Raw genomic sequence first — 20,635 nt, 5'->3', positions numbered from 1 at the left:
AGAAGCCGAGCAGATGCCAGTGCTGTGCTTCTCCAACTTCCCAGCCTGCAGAACTGTGAGCTAAATAAACCTCTTTCCTTTATAAATTATTCTTTCTCAAGTATTCTGGTATAGCAGCATGAAGCAAACAAAGACAATATATAAATAAACAGAAAAACATCCCATATCTGTGGATCAGGAGCCTTAAATTTGTGAAGATGGTAGTACTATCCAAATTGATCTACAGAGGGAAACCCAGGGACTTAGAAATTTACTGGTTTATAACAACAAACATTTATAATCTCAGTTTCCATGGGCCGGGAATCCAGGCACAGCGTAGCTGGGTTTCAGTGGCTCAAGTTTTCTCACGAGTTGTAGTCATGTTGAGACTTGGCTGGAGCTAACGGATCTGTTCGCTCACATGGTTGTTCGCAGGCTGTGGTGTTTCGGAGGCTGTTGGACTGAAGGCCTCTCAGTTCTTTGCCACGCCACATGGGCTTCTCCATAAGTCGACTCACAACATGGCAGCTTACTTCCCCTGGCACAAGTGATCCAAGAGCAAGACCACCCAAACTGGAAGCCACAGTCATTTCTTTTGAGACAGGTTCTGTCTCTGTCACCCAGGTTGGAGTGTGGTGGCCCAATCATGGCTCACTGCAGCCTCAAACTTCCAGGTTCAAGCTATCCTCCCACCTCAGTCCCCCGAGTAGCTGGAACTGCAGGTACATGCCACCACACCCGGATAATCTTTTTATTTTTTGTAGAGTCAGGATCTTCCTATGTTGTCCAAGTCGGTCTTGAATTCCTGGGCTCAAGCAATCCTCCCGCCTTGGCCTCCTAAAGTGCTGGGATTACAGGTGTAATCCCATGGGGGATCTTGGAGGCAGTCCACCACAGCGCCCGTTATTCTCTTGCTTCACAGCACTGATCACAATGTGTACATATACTGACATGGATTTTTTTTTTTTTGGTATCAGCATCTCCCTATTAAACTCTAAGCTCCATGGTGGCAGAGGCAATATCTGTTTTGTTCATCATTTTGTGCCTAAATTAGAGCACAGGGCCTGAGTCTACAGGCACTTACCAAATATTAGTTGTGTCAGTTAGTTGGGAATAATTAATGTCTTTTACTTTTATTTATTTATTTATTTATTGTTTTGTTGTTTTGCGGTTTTGTTTTGTTTTGTTTTGTTTTGTTTTTGAGATAAGATCTCAAAAAAAAAAAGTTGAGATCTGTCATTGAGACTGGAGAGCAGTGGTGCCATCATGGCTTACTGCCGCCTCAGCCTCTTGGGCTCAAGTCATCTTCCCAGCTCAGCCTCCCACATAGCTGGGACTACAGGTGCACACCACTATGGCCAGCTAGTTTCTGTTGTTGTTGTATTTTTTGTAGAGACGGGTTTTGCCATGTTTTCTAGGCTGGTTTCAAACTCCTGGGCTCAAGCAATTCACCTGCCTTAGCCTCCCAAAGTGCTGGCATTGCAGGCATGAGCCACTGTGCCTGGCAATCTTTTCCTTTTAGACAGCCTCTTCCTGTTTGTTATTTAGGTTGACAGTTGAACAAATGGATTTATAAATATTTATTTTTGAGCCAGGCATGGTGGCTCACGCCTGTAATCCCAGCACTTTGGGAGGCTGAGGCGGGTGGATCACCTGAGGTCAGGAGTTCGAGACCAGCCTCAACATGGAGAAACCCCGTCTTTACTAAAAATACAAAATTAGCCGGGCGTGATGGTGCATGCCTGTAATCCCAGCTGCTCGGGAGGCTGAGGCAGGAGAATTGCTTGAACCTGGGAGGCGGAGGTTGCAGTGAGCCAAGATCGTGCCATTGCACTCCAGCCTGGGTAAGAAGAGCGAAACTCTGTCTCAAAAATATATATATATTTATTTATTTTTGAATAAACATAGAAAATGTCAGCTGGGTGCAGTGGCTCACTGCTGTAATCCCAGCACTTGGGGCGGCCGAGACAGGTGAATCATCTGAGGTCAGGAGTTCGAGACCAGCCTAGCCAACATGGCGACACCCTGTCTCTACTAAAAATACAAAAAAAAAAAAAAATTATCCAAGTGTAGTGGCGCACGCCTGTAATCCCAGCTACTCTGGAGGCTGAGACACGAGAATTGCTTGAATCTGGGAGGCAGAGGTTACAGTGAGCCAAGATCATGACACTGTACCCCAGCCTGGGCTAGAGTGAGACTCTGTCTCAAAAAAAAAAAAAGAAAAGAAAAGAAACTGTCTAATAGCATAGGTGAGCAGTGGAGTGGTTCTGTTTGAGGAGTGGGCATGGGATGAGAGAGGATAAAACCTTTCTACCCTCCTCTTATCCCTCTGCATTGTTGGAATCTTTAACAATGAGCAAATGTCATTTTCACAACCAAGGTTTTAATAAAACAGATGATCCATAAATTATAAATAAAAATAGAAGACAAATGACAAACTGGAAAAAATTTACACCAAAGCGTATTTTCTGTAATCTACAAGGAGCCCTTGTAAATCAATAAAATAGAGATAAACCCACCGACAGAAAAATGGCCAAGAACCAGAAACTGACAATTCCTTAAAGAAAAAATACAAATGGCCAATAAGCAAATGGTAAATGTTGACCTGCAGGAGTAATCAAAGAAACCCAAGAAAAAAACAAGAGGAAGGAGGAAGAAGGAAAGAGGAAGGGGGATGGGAGTGGGAGGAGGAGAAGGAGAAAGAAGATACAGAGAAAGAGAAGTATGAGGATGAGAAAGAGGAGGAGGAGGCCGGGTGCAGTGGTTCAAGCCTGTAATCTCAGCACTTTGGGAGGCTGAGGCAAGCGTATCACTTGAAGTCAGGATTTCGAGACTGGCCTGGCCAACATGGTGAAACTCTGCCTCTACTAAAAATACGAAAATTAGCCAGGCTTGGTGGTGCAAACCTGTAGTCCCAGCTACTGGGGAGGCTGAGGCGGGAGAATCACTTGAACCTGGGAGGCAGAGATTGCAGTGAGCCAAGATCGTGCCATTGCACTCCAGCTTGGGCGACAGAGTGAGACTGTGTCTCAAAAAAAAAAAAAAAAGAAAGAAAGAAAGAAGAAGAGGAGGAGAGAGGAGAGGAGAAGGAAAAGAAGAAGAAAGAAGAAGAAGGAGGAGGAGGAGGAGAAGAAGGAAGAAGGAAACAGAAGAAACAATTGTTCACCTACCAAATTGGCAAGAAGGAAAATGAATGAGAAAGCTGAGTGTGGGTGGCATGGATCACCAGGCACCAGCTGCACGGGTAGCGCGGGAATCTAAGCTCCTGAGTCCACTCTCTGGGGTGGCATTGGCAACAGGTTCAAAGCCCTTTGCCCTCGCTGCTTCCCTTCTAGAAATTTGAGATGAATGGAATCATTGGCCAGTGTGTCTTTTACAGCACGAGACGCCCTGAAAACATGCACATTACAGCATCTATTAAATGCAACTAAATACTGTGTAGGTGGTTAAAAATTATATTGCACATGTATATTTGTTGATGTGTAAAAATATTCACCTGGTTTGGCCAGGCGCGGGGGCTCACGCCTGTAATCCCAGCAGTGTGGGAGGCTGAGGCGGCGAATCACAAGGTCAGGAGTTCGAGACCAGCCTGGCCAAGATGGTGAAACCCCCGTCTCTACTAAAAATACAAAAATTAGCCAAGTGTGGTGGCAGGCACCTGTAGTCCCAGCTACTTGGGAGGCTGAGGTAGGAGAATCGTTTGAACCCAGGAGGCAGAGGTTGCAGTGAGCTGAGATCACACCACTGCACTCCAGCCTGGACAACACACACATACACACACAAAAAAAATGCTCGCCCAGTATTACTAAGTGAAAAAAACTTATAAATAATGCCAACAATCCCATTTATGTAAGAAAAAAATATTTTTTGCCTATAGAGAAAAGACTATCAAAATTTGCAATAAAATATTAAATTGATCATCACTAGTGTTGAGATTATGGGAAATTTTATCTCTTTGCTTATCTGTAGTTTGAATTTTTTTCTGCAATAAATATGTAGCACTCACATAATAAAAAAGGAAAATACAGGGTTTTTTTTTTGTTTTTTTTTTTTTAACGTTCTATTGTGAGAATTGGCATTTTCAAGTTTTGTTTTTAAATTTGTCACAAGGTCTGGCTTTCTGGGCTCCAGGCTGGAATATGTGGCCGGTTTCCTGCTCGGGAATTGTGTTTTTCCAGGTTGCCTGAGAGGCACTGGGAGTTTGGAACAAACAGGAGCTGCCCATTTCTCACGGAGCCCTGACCCGAGGCAGCCCACTGGGCCTGGGCCACCGCACAGCCCTACAGGCCGAGGCCCCTGGCCAGGCCTCACGCCCACCCCACACTGAGCAGAGCACCCAGGCCTGTGTATTACACTCTACCCGTATCTGTAGGAGCACTGCCATTTGAGCCTTGTTGTTCTTGCCATTTGCACTCGTCCCCTGTAAGTTTTCTTCTCCCTGTGTCTCACTCCAAGGAGCAGGCCTGTGACTGAGGCCCGGCCAGTCCGAGCCGTCCCCTCCCTCGCTGCAGTGATTGCCCGTGGGTGGACACGCGACCCAAGTCAGTCCAGCAAGGCACAGTCCCTGGAATTTTCTCTCCTGGGGTTGCTGGGAAAAGAGAGCCTCAGCCTTCCCCAGTGCCTGTGGAGAGCCAGGCTAAAAAGAGAGTCCACTGATACTTGTCCCCTGCCACAGCCAAGCCAAGGCCAGCTACCCTGGGCTGTTCATTCCCATAAGCCAAGAGTTTCCCGTTTTCGGCCAACTACTCTGAGCTGTATTTTTGTCCCTTACAACCGAAAGCAGCCTGACCGATTCCGTGAGCTAGGAACCAGGCGCAGCTGGAGTCCAGAGATCCAGGGGACGACGGGGCAGGCCACTTTTAACCTTGCAGAGTCCTCAGCCCTGTAAGCCTCAGGTGTGCTCCTTGTGACTCACCTTGCCTGTGATCTTGCCTGTGATCTTGCCTGTGACCTTGTCTGTGATCTGCCTGTGATCTTGCCTGTGACCCTGCCTGTGACCCTGCCTGTGACCTTGCCTGTGACCTTGCCTGTGATCTGCCTATTATCTGCCTGTGACCTTGTCTGTGATCTGCCTGTGACTTTGCCTGTGACTTTGCCTGTGACCTTGCCTGTGACCTTGTCTGTGATCTGCCTGTGACTTTGTCTGTGATCTGCCTGTGACCTTGCCTGTGACCTTGCCTGTGACCTTGTCTGTGATCTGCCTGTGACCTTGCCTGTGACCTTGCCTGTGACCCTGCCTGTGATCTGCCTGTGACCTTGCCTGTGACCTTGCCTGTGACCCTGCCTGTGATCTGCCTGTGACCTTGCCTGTGACCTTGCCTGTGACCTTGTCGGTGATCTGCCTGTGACCTTGCCTGTGACCTTGCCTGTGACCTTGCCTGTGATCTGCCTGTGACCCTGCCTGTGATCTGCCTGTGATCTGCCTGTGATCTGCCTATGATCTGCCTGTGACCTTGTCTGTGATCTGCCTGTGACCTTGCCTGTGATCTGGTTGTGATCTGCCTGTGATCTGCCTGTGACCTTGCCTGTGATCTGGTTGTGATCTGCCTGTGATCTGCCTGTGACTTTGCCTGTGACCTTGCCTGTGACCCTGCCTGTGATCTGCCTGTGACCTTGCCTGTGACCTTGCCTGTGACCCTGCCTGTGATCTGCCTGTGACCTTGCCTGTGACCTGCCTGTGACCTTGCCTGTGACCTTGCCTGTGATCTGCCTGTGACCTTGCCTGTGACCTTGCCTGTGACCCTGCCTGTGATCTGCCTGTGACCTTGTCTCTGATCTGCCTGTGATCTGCCTGTGACCTTGTCTGTGACCCTGCCTGTGATTTGCCTGTGACCTTGCCTGTGACCCTGCCTGTGATCTGCCTGTCATCTGCCTGTCATCTGCCTGTGACCTTGTCTGTGATCTGCCTGTGACCTTGCCTGTGACCTTGCCTGTGACCCTGCCTGTGACCTTGCCTGTGATCTGGTTGTGATCTGTCTGTGATCTGCCTGTGATCTGCCTGTGACCTTGCCTGTGACCTTGCCTGTGACCCTGCCAGTGATCTGCCAGTGATCTGCCTGTGATCTGCCTGTGACCTTGTCTGTGATCTGCCTGTGATCTGCCTGTGACCCTGCCTGTGATCTGCCTGTGACCTTGCCTGTGACCTGCCTGTGACCTTGCCTGTGACCTTGCCTGTGATCTGCCTGTGACCTTGCCTGTGACCTTGCCTGTGACCCTGCCTGTGATCTGCCTGTGACCTTGTCTCTGATCTGCCTGTGATCTGCCTGTGACCTTGTCTGTGACCCTGCCTGTGATCTGCCTGTGACCTTGCCTGTGACCCTGCCTGTGATCTGCCTGTGACCTTGCCTGTGATCTGCCTGTCATCTGCCTGTGACCTTGTCTGTGATCTGCCTGTGACCTTGCCTGTGACCTGCCTGTGACCTTGCCTGTGACCTTGCCTGTGATCTGCCTGTGACCTTGCCTGTGACCTTGCCTGTGACCCTGCCTGTGATCTGCCTGTGACCTTGTCTCTGATCTGCCTGTGATCTGCCTGTGACCTTGTCTGTGACCCTGCCTGTGATCTGCCTGTGACCTTGCCTGTGACCCTGCCTGTGATCTGCCTGTGACCTTGCCTGTGATCTGCCTGTCATCTGCCTGTGACCTTGTCTGTGATCTGCCTGTGACCTTGCCTGTGACCTTGCCTGTGACCCTGCCTGTGACCTTGCCTGTGATCTGGTTGTGATCTGTCTGTGATCTGCCTGTGATCTGCCTGTGATCTGCCTGTGATCTGCCTGTGACTTTGCCTGTGACCTTGCCTGTGACCCTGCCTGTGATCTGCCTGTGACCTTGTCTGTGATCTGCCTGTGACCTTGTCTGTGACCTTGCCTGTGACCTTGTCTGTGATCTTGCCTGTGACCTTGTCTGTGATCTGCCTGTGACCTTGCCTGTGACCTCGTCTGTGATCTTGCCTGTGACCTTGTCTGTGATCTTGCCTGTGACCTTGTCTGTGATCTGCCTGTGACCTTGCCTGTGGTCTCCCTACCTGGCCCGCCCAGCAAGCCAGCCCTCTGGGTCCTTCTATCCACAGAATCTCTGACAATTTTGGGAACTCTCCCACATAAGCCCCGTCCCTGGCAGAATACCAGTTGAACTTACATTCCCCAGAGTGCTTGGCTTCAGATCCCAAACTTCCTAACGTCCCCCACTGTAGCCTATATTTTGTGTAAATTTTGCATTCTCAACCATTATGCTTTAACATGTGAAGAATGTTTTCTCAGCCTGATGTGGCGGCACACGCCTGTAGTCCCACCTATTCAGGAGGCTGAGGCAGGAGGATTGCTTGATGCCAGTGGTTCGAAGTTGCAGTGAGCCATGATCATATCTGTAAATAGCCACTGCACCCCAGCCTGGGCAACATAGCAAGACCCTGGTCTCAAAAAAATAAAGTTTTATCCAAGAAACCTTTAAATAGCATACACCATTTATCCTGTGACTTTTGGAAACCAGCCCTGCAAGGATTTTTCCCTGTCCTGTGGGTTGTCGGCTCACTCTCTTCATAGTGTTCTTTGATGAATACAAGTTTTTAATGTTGATGAAGGCCAGTTTATATTTTCTTCTGTTGCTCATGCTTTCAGTGTTATTTCTAAAAAACTAGGTTATTAAGATTTACTGCCATGTTTTCTCTTTCTTCTTCTTCTTCCTTTTTTTTTTTTTTTTTTTTTTTTTGAAACAGAGTCTCTCTCTGTCACCCAGGCTGGAGTGCAGTTGCACAATCTTGGCTCACTGCAACCTTCACTTCCCAGGTTCAAGTGATTCTCCTGCCTCAGCCACCCAAGTAGCTGGGACTACGGGTGTGCACCACCATGCCCAGCTGATTTTTTTTGTATTTTTTTTGGTAGAGATGGGTTTTCACCATGTTGGCCATATTGGTCTCAAACTCCTAGCATCAAGTGGTCTGCCCACCTTGGCATCCCAAAGTGCTGGGATTACAGGCGTGAGCCACTGTATCTGGGCCCCCATGTTTTCTTCTAAGAGTTGGATAGTGTTAACTCTTTGATCCATTTTTAGTTGATTTTTGTATATGGTGTGAGGTAAGAATCCAACTTGTTTTTTTTTTTTTTTTTTTTTTTTTTTTTTTGAGACAGAGTCTCACTCTGTCACCCAGGCTGGAGTGCAGTGGCACGATCTCGGCTCACTGCAACCTACGCCTCCCGGGTTCACGACATTCTCCTGCCTCAGCCTCCTGAGTAGCTAGGACCACAGGTGCCCACCACCACGCCTGGCTAATTTTTTTAATATTTTTAGTAGAGATGGGGTTTCACCGTGTTAGCCAGTATGGTCTCTATCTCTTGACCTCATGATACGCCTGCCTCAGCCTCCCAAAGTGCTGGGATTACAGGTGTAAGCCGCTACACCCGGCCTTTTTTTTTTTTTTTTTTGAGACAGAGTCTCGCTCTGTCGCCCAGGCTGGAGTGCAGTGGCCAGATCTCAGCTCACTACAAACTCCACCTCCTGGGTTCAAGTGATTCTCCTGCCTCAGTCTCCCAAGTAGCTGGGATTACAGGTGCATGCCACCACTCCTGGCTGATTTTTGTATTTTTGGTAGAGATGAGGTTTCACCATGTTGACCACGCTGGTCTCGAACTCCTGACCTCAAGTGATCCATCTGCCTTGGCCTCCCAAAGTGCTGGGATTACAGGCCTGAGCCACTGCATCTGGCCAAAGTCCAAATTGTTCTTTTGTGTGCGGATATTCAGTTGTTTGAGCCCAACAGACCCCCGAGGTAGGCATCTCCCAGGTCCCCTGAGAACCTTGGGGAGAGGACATGCTCACACCATTCTGGAAGGGACGGATCCACTAAACACCAGACCCAGTTCATGGATGGTTTGTATCTAGGAGGGTGGGGAGGGGCTGACTGGGAGAAAGGGGTATCATGGGCAGAGGCTGGGCAGAAAGATGAAAAAACAGGAGAAGAAACTGGGGGAGGTGGGAGAGAACTGCAAACGTGGGGACCAGGGTAGGCAGGCTGGCTGGGAGGGGAGGGGCCCGCCACTGGCCGAAGGGGAAGGGCCAGCTCCACGAAGACCCTTGAGGCTGGGTTTGGGGTGAGGCTGAGACAGGAGCCAGGAGAAAGCCTGGAGCCCCTCATCACCCCTATCTTGGATAGTCCTGGGGGACACTGTCCCTCAGAGGGCCATGGGGCTTATGGCCAATGGTTCTCAGCCCCTGGCCCCATGCCTCACCTCAAAACAAAAAAAAAGTTAGCATTTCCAGGCAACATAGTGTAGGCATCAAGTTCATGAATTCAGGAATCCAACTCTCAATCAGTGTTCAAGTCCTGGATCTATTGCAAACAAGTGTGTGCTCTTGGGCAATTTGCTTCGCCTCTCTGAGCCTCTGAGCCCCCAGAGAGTCAAAGAAGGAAAACCTCAGAGGGGGACAAAGTGGGTTCAGTCATGCAACACACTGAGACTGGAGCTATTTTTAGCACATGCTGCATGCCAGGTGTCGGGGAGCAGCGCATGCCTGGGAAAATCTGAGAGCAGGTGCCCGAGATGCTGAGTGACACCTATTTTCTCACTCTTTCCAAGTTGGATTGTTCCCAGTGGGGGTGTATCCCTTTGGGAGTAGAGAACCCAGTGACTTGCTGTTTTAACCCAGGTCTGCTCCTGGCCCAGGACAGGAGACCGAGGGTAAAGGCCACACTATTGGTTTGACCTGAGCATGGTCAGGCCGTGCTTGGCCCAGAGCCGGCTCTGGCAGGAAACGTTTGCTGCCGGAGTCCCAGACCCTTTGTGTCTGGGGCTGCTGGGGCAGGGGTTGCGGGGCAGCCTCTTTGGGAAGAGCTGAGGCGGGCCCTTCAAGGTTGTGGGCTTTTAGAATCGCGTGCAGGATGCGACCCATTTCATAGCCCTATTTCTCGGAGGGAAAGTGACTTGCTCAGGGTTTCACACGTTCTGAGGATGGAACCCCAGGCCAGCCTGACTCTCTGCACCCCCTTGCAGAAAGCTGAAGTCTTGATCCAGGAGGGGCCAAGGGAGTCTGAGATGCCTGGTGTCAGTGTCTGCCCGGCTGGAAAGTCACATCCGCTGTTTGGCCATAGGCGTGGGCTCTGCGGCGCCTCCTTGGGGGGAAGCTGGCATTGTGCTCTCGATGGCCGGTTATGGAAAAATCACAGAATGCCGAGTAAACAGAGAACCGGGGGCTGCCACCATGGGAACCGCTGGGTGGAGGTGGCACCGGAGGCGGGGATAGGGAGGCCGTGGCTTGACCCCAGCTCACCTGGGAGCCAAGAATTTGCCAACACAGAGCTAGGGGGCCCAAGGGGGCTCTGAAGGGGTCTGAAGCCCAGGGAATTCCCCGAAGTCACCCGGCAAGTCAGGGCCTGGGCCAAGGGCTGCACCCAGGCCCGCCAGCTGTAGACCCTGTGCTCCCTGCTCTCCCAGTCAGACAGGCTGTTAGAGAAACAACAAGAATTTCTTTCTGAACTATCATTTTGGGGAGGCTTTGGGGACAGTCCTCATCCCTCACCTTCCAGACTCTGACCTTGACTGAGGTGCAAAGCAAGGAGCCATCAATATCCAGGTGAAGGTAGAGGTAGTTCCAAATTTTGCTCTGTGCCATTTAGTGAAACCCCTTCATAGTCCCCAGGAAGGTGTTCACTCCTGGAAGACGTTGGCACACAGTGCATGAGTTCATGGAAGGAATGAGTACATGGAAGGGATGAGCGCATGGGAGAGATGAACACATGGAAGGGATGAGCGCATGGAAGGGATGAGCACATGGGGGGATGAGCACATGGCAGGGATGAGCACATGGGGGGATGAGCACGTGGGAGGGATGAGCGCAAGGGAGGGGTGAGCGCACGGGGGGGATGAGCGCACGGAAGAGATGAGCGCACGGAAGGGATGAGCGCATGGGAGGGAGGAGCACATGGAAGAGATGAGCGCATGGAAGGGATGAGCACATGGCAGGGATGAGTGCATGGGAGGGATGAGTGTATGGGAGGGATGAGCACATGGAAGGGATGAGCACATGGGAGTGATGAGCGCATGGAAGGGATGAGCCCATGGGAGGTGTTAGCACTTGGGAGGGATGAGTGCATGGGAGGGATGAGCGCTTGGGAGGGATGAGCACATGGGGGGATGAGCGCATAGAAGGGATGAGTGCATGGGAGGGATGAGCACATGGGTGGGATGAGCGCATGGGAGGGATGACTGCATGGGAGGGATGAGCGCACGGGAGGGATGAGCGCATGGAAGGGATGAGCCCATGGGAGGTGTTAGCACTTGGGAGGGATGAGCGCATGGGAGGGATGAGCACACGGGAGGGATGAGTGTATGGGAGGGATGAGCGCATGGGAGGGATGAGCACATGGAAGGGATGAGCGCATGGGAGGGATGAGCGCATGGAAGGGATGAGCCCATGGGAGGTGTTAGCACTTGGGAGGGATGAGTGCATGGGAGGGATGAGCGCTTGGGAGGGATGAGCACATGGGGGGATGAGCGCATAGAAGGGATGAGTGCATGGGAGGGATGAGCACATGGGTGGGATGAGCGCATGGGAGGGATGACTGCATGGGAGGGATGAGCGCACGGGAGGGATGAGCGCATGGAAGGGATGAGCCCATGGGAGGTGTTAGCACTTGGGAGGGATGAGCGCATGGGAGGGATGAGCACACGGGAGGGATAAGCACATGGAAGGGATGAGCGCATGGGAGGGATGAGTGTATGGGAGAGATGAGTGTATGGGAGGGATGAGTGCATGGGTAGGATGAGCACATGGCAGGGATGAGCACATGGAAGGGATGAGCACATGGAAGGGATGAGCGCATGGGAGGGATGAGCGTATGGGAGGGATGAGTGTATGGGAGGGATGAGCGCATGGGTGGGATGAGCACATGGAAGGGATGAGCCCATGGGAGGTGTTAGCACGTGGGAGGGATGAGTGCATGGGAGGGATGAGCGCATGGGAGGGATGAGCACATGGGTGGGATGAGCACATGGGAGGGATGACCGCATGGGAGGGATGAGCACACGGGAGGGATGAGTGTATGGGAGGGATGAGTGCACAGGAGGGATGAGCACACGGGAGGGATGAGTGCATGGAAGGAATGAGCGCCTGGGAGGGATGAGCGCATGGGAGGGATGAGCACATGGAAGGGATGAGCACATGGGAGGTGTTAGCACATGGGAGGCATCAGAATCAGAGAAGATTCAGGAGATACAGCTTATGACACACAGCCAGTACTCTCTTACCAAGGACCTGTGATGAAGGACACCTTTATTTAAATGGGTGATGATTCACTTTGAGAATAGAAGTGTAAACAGAGTGGCTGGGCATGGTGGCTCATGCCTGTAATCCCAGCACTTTGGGAAGCCAAGGTGGGTGGATCACCTGAGGTCAGGAGTTCGAGACCAGCCTGGCCAACATGGCAAAATCCCGTCTCTACTAAAAATACAAAAAATTAGCCAGGCGTTGTGGCACAAGCCTGAAATCCCAGCTACTTGGGGGGGCTGAGGCAGGAGAATCTCTTGAACCCAGGAGGTAGAGGTGGCAGTGAGCCAAGATCGCACCACTCCACTCCAGCCTGGGCGGCAGAGCGAGACTCCATCTCAAATAAATAAATAAATAAATAAGTATGGATTGGCTCATGATGCTTTCCCGAGTGAGAGGTAGCCACATCTCTTTGGAAGTGGTTGGACCCAGGGACCGTCTCAGGGCTTGGGGATGAGGTCAGTTTGCTTACAGGAAGCTGCTACTTCCTGTTTCTAAGAATACAGATCAAATGGCATTTCCCTTAAGAATCTCCCAGCCACCCAGGAGGGACTTGTCTGCTGAGGCCACGGGCCCTCTCCCAGCCCCTTCGTCGTCCAAGAGTCTGAGTCTCTGGGCTGCTGTGCACTCAGTGCACACCCTGGGCCCTAAGCCGCCTCCCACAGCCACCACAGCTGTGGATGCTACTTGGCGCTTGGGGTTGGCCTGGGACCAGGTACTCAGTGGCTCCTTCGCTCTCTCTGGAGCTCACTGCAGCTCATACAGAGCCGGGCTCCACTTGGTACCCCTAGAAGGAGTTCCCTGACCCAGCATGTTCCCTGCCAGCAGCGGTCGCCATCCGTGCTCCTGCCTGCTCAGCACCCCTTCTTCCAACGTCTGCATCTTGACTGTCTTTTGGGGAGCCCTCCTCCCTCGACCTCGTGCACTGGCTTCAGACCACATGTAACCAACTCAAGCATTGCAAGGATTGGTCTAGAAATGGGCACAGAACCCAGATCCTGTGAGAGCCCATTAGGAGACTCAAATCAAAGGCTTTGTTTGTTTGTTTGTTTGTTTGTTTGTTTTTGAGACAGAGTTTCACTCTTAAGGCTGGAGTGCAATGGCGTGATCTCGGCTCACTGCAACCTTCACCTCCCCAGTTCAAGCAATCCTCCTGCCTCAGCCTCCCAAGGTGCTGGGATTACAGGCATGCACCGCCATGCCCAGCTAATTTTGTATTTATAGTAGAGACGGGGTTTCACCATGTTGGCCAGGCTGGTCTTGAACTCCTGACCTCAGCTGATCCACCCGCCTCAGCCTCCCAAAGTGCAGGGATTACAGGCATGAGCCACTGTGCCTGGCCTCAAATCAAATGCTTTCAATTAAACCATTGGCAAAGAGAATATCCTGGGGAGGCCACTCAAGTGGGATGTTGGGTGTGGCTGCTGGCAGCCATGTTACCATCATGAGGAGAGAAAGCTCCTGAAAACTGAGCTACCACAGACGAAACAGATTTCAGCTCACTGCAGCCTCAACCTCCCGGGTTCCAGTGATCCTTCCACCCCAGCCTCCCGAGTAGCTGGGACTACAGACATGCACCACCATGCCTGGCTAATTTTTGTCTTTTTTGTAGAGATGGGGTCTTGCTATGTTGCCCAAGCTGGTCGCGAACTCCTGGGCTCAAGCAATCCTCCTGCCTCAGCCTCCCAAAGTGCTAGGATTACAGGCAGGAACCAGCTGAGAGGCGAATTCTTAAAGATGTCACTTGTGAGCCCTTGATCCTGCCATTCCTGAAGCCATCCATCCCCTGGACTTTTCAGTGGAATAAGCTGATGATTTTCCCCTTGTGCTTCAGCCCATTTGAATCAGACTTCTGCCCCTTGCAGTGGGAAGAAGACCTGACTCGTCCACCACATCAAGCTCAGCCTCTGCTGCACCTGAAGGAGCTTCTTTTTCTCTGGCAAATCCCAGGAGTGTGGCCGGCTTCCCGCTGGCCTCCCATAGGCCTTCGGTAAACACAAAGGGCCGAGGGTGAACTAGGAGAGCTGCTGGTGGCCTGTGGATGAAGGCTGGGTGGAGGCGTGGAGGCTGGAAGCAGGGGAGGGACTGTGGCCCCAGAGGTTCTGGTGGTCCCAGCAGCCCATGAGGAGGCCAGAGGTGCAGCGCAGGGGGGTTTCTGAGGCCCTGAAGTGAGTGAACTCAAAGGGCGGGTGAGACCTTCCTTGTCCAGCCCCAGCTGTATTAATAGGGTCACCGAGGCCAGAGAGGGCAAGGACTGGCCAGGGTTATGCAGCTGGAAACGCAGGCTGTGTCTACTCGGGAGTCTGTGTGTGCAGCCGTCACGGCCGGAGCAGCTCCCTGATTCTCTGGGGAAGGTTTCCTCTGGGCAGAAGGTTCCCCATAAAACAATGTGAGCCCCCACAGGCCTCTGGAACCGGAGGGAGAGAGCCTCACAGGCCAGCTGGTGCCACCAGTACATCCCCAGCACCCCCCACCATGCAAGAGAGGAAGCTGAGGTCCAGAGAGGAGATGGGGTTCGCCGGAATTTGCACAGAGGGTTGGGGCCCCCGATGCACACTGGAATGGTTCCACTGGCTTCCAGGCCAGTCTTGTGCCAGCCAGGGAGAGACCCACTCCCCAGGCCTGGGGCAGGAGGGCAGACAGCTGGGAGGTGAGGGTGAGCTGGCTAGAAGGAGCGTCCAGGGCCACTTCCGTGTCTGTCTGATCATAGCGTGTCTGTCCCGGCACTGGGTGGGGGTCTGAACATCCTAGAGCAGGTGCTCCTCATTCTCTTGGAACAGGAGATGCCTCAGAAAAGAAGACAGCCCAAAGATAGGCAGGAATTGCCAAAGGCAGACAGGGGTGGGGCGAGCCCAGAGCCCGTGGCCCCTGGCTGGTCTGAGTGAGCCCTTCAGAGGGCCTGGCCCCACGTCCCCAGCAGTGTGGTTGAGGATGGGGGAGGTCCTCATTTAGGGGAAGCCAATGTAAGGATTCCACTGTTGATTCGCAGAGACTGACAGGGGGACTGAGTGTCTGCTTAGGGCCAAGGCACCCCTGTCCCTGATTAGGGGCACAGCTAAGGCCAGGGACAGTCTCCAGTAGCTGGCAGGAGCTCCCCAACCACCCACCTCCTGCCCAAGACAGGGCATGTTCTTGAGCAGCCACACCCCAGCCCTGCGGCCTGCAAGGGGCTCCCGGGCCAGGGGGCAGACGGAGCCTTTCTCTCCCAAGTGGAGGGGGCAGCACAGGATGTTCCCAGGCAGGGGTATCTGCCTCTGGGGCTTCTTCGGTTTCCACGATGACTGGCCTAGCTTCAGTGAGGAGGCGGCAGCAGCACCCAGCAGCTTTCTCCCTGAAGTCCAGGCCGTGTCCAGCTGGCCGGGGCTGCCTGGGTATGTGCTTCCTCGTGCCATGCCCCGGGCTGGACGGCAGGGCTATGGTGTCCACCCTTGGCCTCTGGTCAGCGCCTTGCTATTCAACCCTGGGACTGGAGTTCAGGGCTCTGTAATGTGTCTTTTTTTTTTTTTTTTTTTTAACAGAGTCTCGCTCTGTCGCCCAGGCTGGAGTGCAGTGGCGCGATCTCAACTCACTGCAACCTCTGTCTCCCAGGTTCAAACAGTTCTCCTGCCTCAGCCTCCTGAGTAGCTGGGACCACAGGTGCACGCTGCCATACCTGGTAACTTTGTTTTGTATTTTAGTAGAGACAGGTTTTCACTATGTTGCCCAGGCTGGTCTTAAATTCCTGAGCTCAGGCAATCCGTCCGCCTCCACCTCCCAAAGTGCTGTGATGCGTCTTTGCTGAGATCCGGGCTGGGCCCTGGGTCGGAGGGAAAGCTCCAGAGCAGACCAGGCCTGGGATCAGGGCTGGGGAAACTGCTCCAACACCATCTGGGCAGCAGACATTGGCTTTGTTGACCAGGGTTGGGGAGTGAAGCAGGGAAGAGGCAGGAAGGAGGGAGGGGCAGAGAATTTGTGTATTGTCTCAGGTTAGAAGGACCAGCTCAGCCAGGTGCGGTGGCTCACGTCTGTAATCCCAGCACTTTGGGAGGCTGAGGTGGGTAGATCACTAGGGGTCAGGAGTTTGAGACCAGCCTGGCCAACACGGTGAAACCCCATCTCTACTAAAAATACAAAAATTAGCTGGCGAGGTGGTGGGTGCCTGTAGTCCCAGCTACTCGGGAGGCTGAGGCAGGAGAATGGCATGAACCTGGGGGGCAGAGCTTGCAGTGAGCCGAGATTACACCACTATACTCCAGCCTGGGCGACAGAGCAAGACTCTGTCTCAAAAAGAAAAGAAAAGGAATTCAAGAAGGACCAGCTCGAAGGGTGTTGAGCATGTTACGTGGTGCCAGACTGATTTCCAGTAAGACAAGGCCATGTTTTAATGAGAGTGGCCAAGAGATGACTTGTCTTTTTTCCTCCCAGCCCTACAGGTCTGGATTTTATTATATCCATTTACCTTCTGTTAGTTTAATAGGCATCTAAGGGCACCCCCAGCTATATACATTTACATTTCTGGTTTTGTTTCTTTGTTTTTGTTTTCATTTTTTTTGAGATAGGGTCTCACTCTGTGGCCCAGGCTGGTGCTATCATAGCTCACTACAGCCTCGAGCTCCCCAGGCTCAGGTGGATCCTCTTGCCTCGGCCTCCTGAGTAGCTGAGATTACAGGTAGATGCTAACACATCGAGTTAATTTTTGTTTTGTTTTTGTGTTTTTGTTTTTGTAGAGATGGGGTCTCACTGTGTGACCCAGGCTGGTCTTGAACTGCTGCATTCATGTGATCCACCCACCTCAGCCTCCCAAAGTGCTGGGATTCCAGGCATGAGCCACCGCGCCCGGCCTGTCCATTTCTTTCATCGAGAGGAAGATCCTTTCCCAGCCGGAGCCGCAGCCGCTGGCCGGAGCATCTGGGATCCAGGTTGCTCCTCCGTCGTGGGAGCTGGCTGAACTGGTGCCAGGTCCCGGTGTCATCGTAGGTAAGCAAGAGTGTGGCCGCCACAGCAGCACCCCCGACCCACGTGGTCCCTGTGCTATGGCTTTTCCCTGGGTGTTTACTGTAGAAAATGTCGCACAAGGTGTGTTGTTTTCGCTTGCCCTCGCTGGCCTCCTTCCTGACAGCACTCCCCGTCTCTTCAATGCTGAGGCTTCCCTTCTCTGCATGGCCCCACGTGTCACCTTGGGAAGCCCCCCAGCATCCCCGGGCCTCATCTCCCACCTGCACAAGGGGGAGGTTAGAGGAAGTGACTCAGAAGCCCTTTCCAGGTCAAATACCCTGGAATCTACCCTTGTGTCACTCACAGGGTGCGGGGCAGAGCCACGCTCTCCTTCCTGACGGCTCTCCAGGGTGACGGATTGGGCGATTCCTCTCTCTGTCTCGTGAGATGTCTGATGCATTGCACACTGCTCCATTAGCACCTCACAGACAGGGCGAGACGGCTCAAGTCCCTCCCATTCCTCCTCTGCGCTCCCCGGTGCCTTTCACTGCATGAGGGCAAAGCTGCATTGCAGGCACTCAGGACGCCTGGAGCAATGCGTTTTTCACCAACAGGCTCTGTGCTCAGGGCTGAGCACCTCAGCCCACGAAACCACACAACACCAGGGTAAGTGGAGTCCAGCTTTATTCCTGTTGCTCAGGTAGGCAAATGGAGAGCAGGGCCTGTGCTCCTGATTTCCACCTCTACCCAGCTCTATCTCCTTGAAAAAAACACACAAACAACCAAAAAAAAAAAAAAAAAAAAAAAAAAAAAAAAACACACACACACACACACACACAAGTACGGAATATTTGCAACCCAGGAAGCTAAAAAGAAAGGCTTAGGGGTCGAGACCTCAAATGTGTTCCTCTCGGTGGGTTTCATCCTGGACTGTAAGTTCCTACCTCAGACTCCTGAGTGGCTGGGATTACAGGCACCCGCCACCAAACTTGGCTAATTTTTGTATTTTTAGTATAGACGGGGTTTCACCATCTTGGCCAGGCTGGTCTTGAACTCCTGACCTCGTGATCCACCCGCCTCTCCTCCCAAAGTGCTGGGATTCCAGGCGCGAGCCACGGCGCCCGACCTCCACTGACATTTCATATGAATGCTGCCAGCTCCTGGGACGCTGTCTCCCTCCCAATCCTGTGTTAATTCCAGGCTAGAACACAGGAGGGTCCCTTGGAACAAACGGCATTCGTTCATAAATGAAGACTAGCTAATCGCCGAGGCTGTGAGTGAGCTGTGCTTCTCCCTTTTCCTTTCTTTGTTCTCGGTGAGAAACGGCTGGCGTGGGGTCAGCCCCTCCATCTGGCAGCTGCTCCGTCCAGCTGAGGTAATGAGTACCTCTGGCAATTCTGACTCAAACACGACACCAAGCTGTGTTCCTTCCACCATTCCAGAGTCGGAGCATGAGGCCTGGGAATGCGCAGAATTACCCGTGAAACCTCCAGGAAGAGGTAGGGGCACGATGCCGGCGCCTGTCAGTTGCACCAGCCTCGCTGGGCCTGGCAGGTTTTGGTTTCCCCCCAGTGGGTCCTACGCCCAAAGCCATCTCTACCCTCCGAGGTCCTGAGGGATGAAGGGACAGCAGAACCACGGCTCCATCACACCCACCCACAGAGTGAGACGGCAGGTGGAGTCACCCACACCTCAGACTCTTTCCTCCTCCTCACTTCCTCTCTACCTACTTAGCGTAGAGATAAAGGCGACTATGCCGAGACCTCTCTGTGATGCACGGCTGGCATTTAGTGAGCATTTCCCAAGTGCCAAGCGTGGTGCCAAGGGCCTATAGCACTCGGGTGCATTCAGCTGGAAGGAGCAGACCACCCAGAACCCAACTGCTTTGAATAATAAAGTTTTTTTTTTTTGAGACGGAGTTTCACTCTGTCATCTGGGCTGGAGTGCAGTGGTAGATCTCGGCTCACTGAAACCTCCACCTCCCGGGTTCAAGCGATTCTCCTGCCTCAGTCTCCCGAGTAGCCAGGACTACAGGTGCCTGCCACCACGCCCGGCTAATTTTTTGTATTTTTAGTAGAGATGGGGTTTCACTATGTTGGCCAGGCTGGTCTTGAACTCCTGACCTCATGATTCACCTGCCTTGTCCTCCCAAAGTGCTGGGATTACAGGTGTGAGCCACCGCACCCAGTCAATAAAGGCTTTTAAGATCATCTCTTGGCTGGGCACAGGAGCTCATGCCTGTAATCACAGCACTTTGGGAGGCAGAGGCCAGGAGGTGTAGGCTGCAGTGAGCCTAGATTGTGCCACTGTACTGCAGCCTAGGAGACAGAGTGAGACCCTGTATCAAAAAAAAAAAAAAAAAAAAAAGAGATAATCTCTCAGAAAAAGAAGTCTGGAAGTCAGTAATCTCGGGCTATTCTGCAGCTCAGCAATGCCCCCATCCTCCTGCTCTGCCATCCTCATTGTGAGAGTTTTACATCCTCAAGCTGGAGGCCTCATGGGCACAAAACAGCTACTGCAATTCCAGCATCATAAGCTCATCACAGGCAGGAAGTAGGGAAAGCAAAGGCTTCCTCCTCTGTATTTTATTCAGGAAGCCCATCAGACTTCCTCTTATAACTCATTGGCCAGAGGTGGGTCATGTGACTGCCCTTAGCCACCAGGGAAGCTGGGAAAGCCAGTATCCAGCAAAGAGTAGGGCATCACTGTCAATGGCTTAGCCCACTCATGATTCATGCACCGGACCTGGCACTTTTGCTACCTGGAGCAAACTCAGGCTTCCATTAGCAAAAGGGCTGTCATCTCTGTTGGGTAGCCAACTACCGCTGCCATGCATCTTCTCAAATTCACAAAGCCCACTGAGGTGGGGCCTATTATTCTTTCCATTTTACAGATGATGAAACTGAGACTCACAGACATTTCGTAACTTGCCCAAGATCACACAGCTCATAACTGGCAAGGATCTCATCCTAGATCTGTCCCCATAGAGAGTGCTCTTAGCTACCACATATGCCTACATACCTGCTGCTTATATACCACCCCAGACTGTGAACCTCTTAAGGGAAGAGAGGTTCTTCCCTCTCTTCATTTTCATCATCATCTTCATCTTTGCACTTCAGCAGTGCCTTGCAATGGACAGAAGCCCTGCTGAATTGATTTAAACACATAACCATTTGGTTTTGATGCTCGCTGCTTTGTAATATGCTTTAAAACCAAGAGTTTAAACTTGCCAACACTGCCTTTAAAAATACACCTCTTTTCTTTTGTATTGTTTTCCACTTACCCATGCTGGGTTCCTGAAGTCCTGGGCATAATTCCAATGTAAATATCACCAATGATGGAAATTTGGGGAAGCAGAGGAGGGTGAAAGACCAATTGAGGCCCTGGAGAGTGTCAGTTCCTCATTAACAGTGGAGCCATGGAAAATTCTTTGTTCCCGCCTGTTGGCTTCTTGCCTCCAGGATCTGGGTGGGTATTGCCTTTGGCT

General features: G+C 52.2%; 1 long non-coding RNA gene across 1 annotated transcript; it reads left to right on the top strand.

Annotated features, from left to right (window-relative positions):
• The first annotated feature begins 16,960 nt into the window (after nucleotides 1–16,960).
• Nucleotides 16,961–20,371, top strand: LOC139359315 (uncharacterized). The gene is made up of 3 exons (XR_011615242.1): nucleotides 16,961–17,190; nucleotides 18,591–18,647; nucleotides 20,042–20,371. It is a non-coding gene; the product is annotated as an uncharacterized lncRNA (long non-coding RNA).
• The last annotated feature ends 264 nt before the right edge of the window (nucleotides 20,372–20,635 follow it).

The sequence above is a fragment of the Macaca nemestrina genome, chromosome 17, assembly GCF_043159975.1.
Source record: "Macaca nemestrina isolate mMacNem1 chromosome 17, mMacNem.hap1, whole genome shotgun sequence".
In the NCBI taxonomy this organism is placed as follows: Eukaryota; Metazoa; Chordata; class Mammalia; order Primates; family Cercopithecidae; genus Macaca; species Macaca nemestrina.
This window is presented reverse-complemented; position numbering and strand designations above follow the sequence as displayed.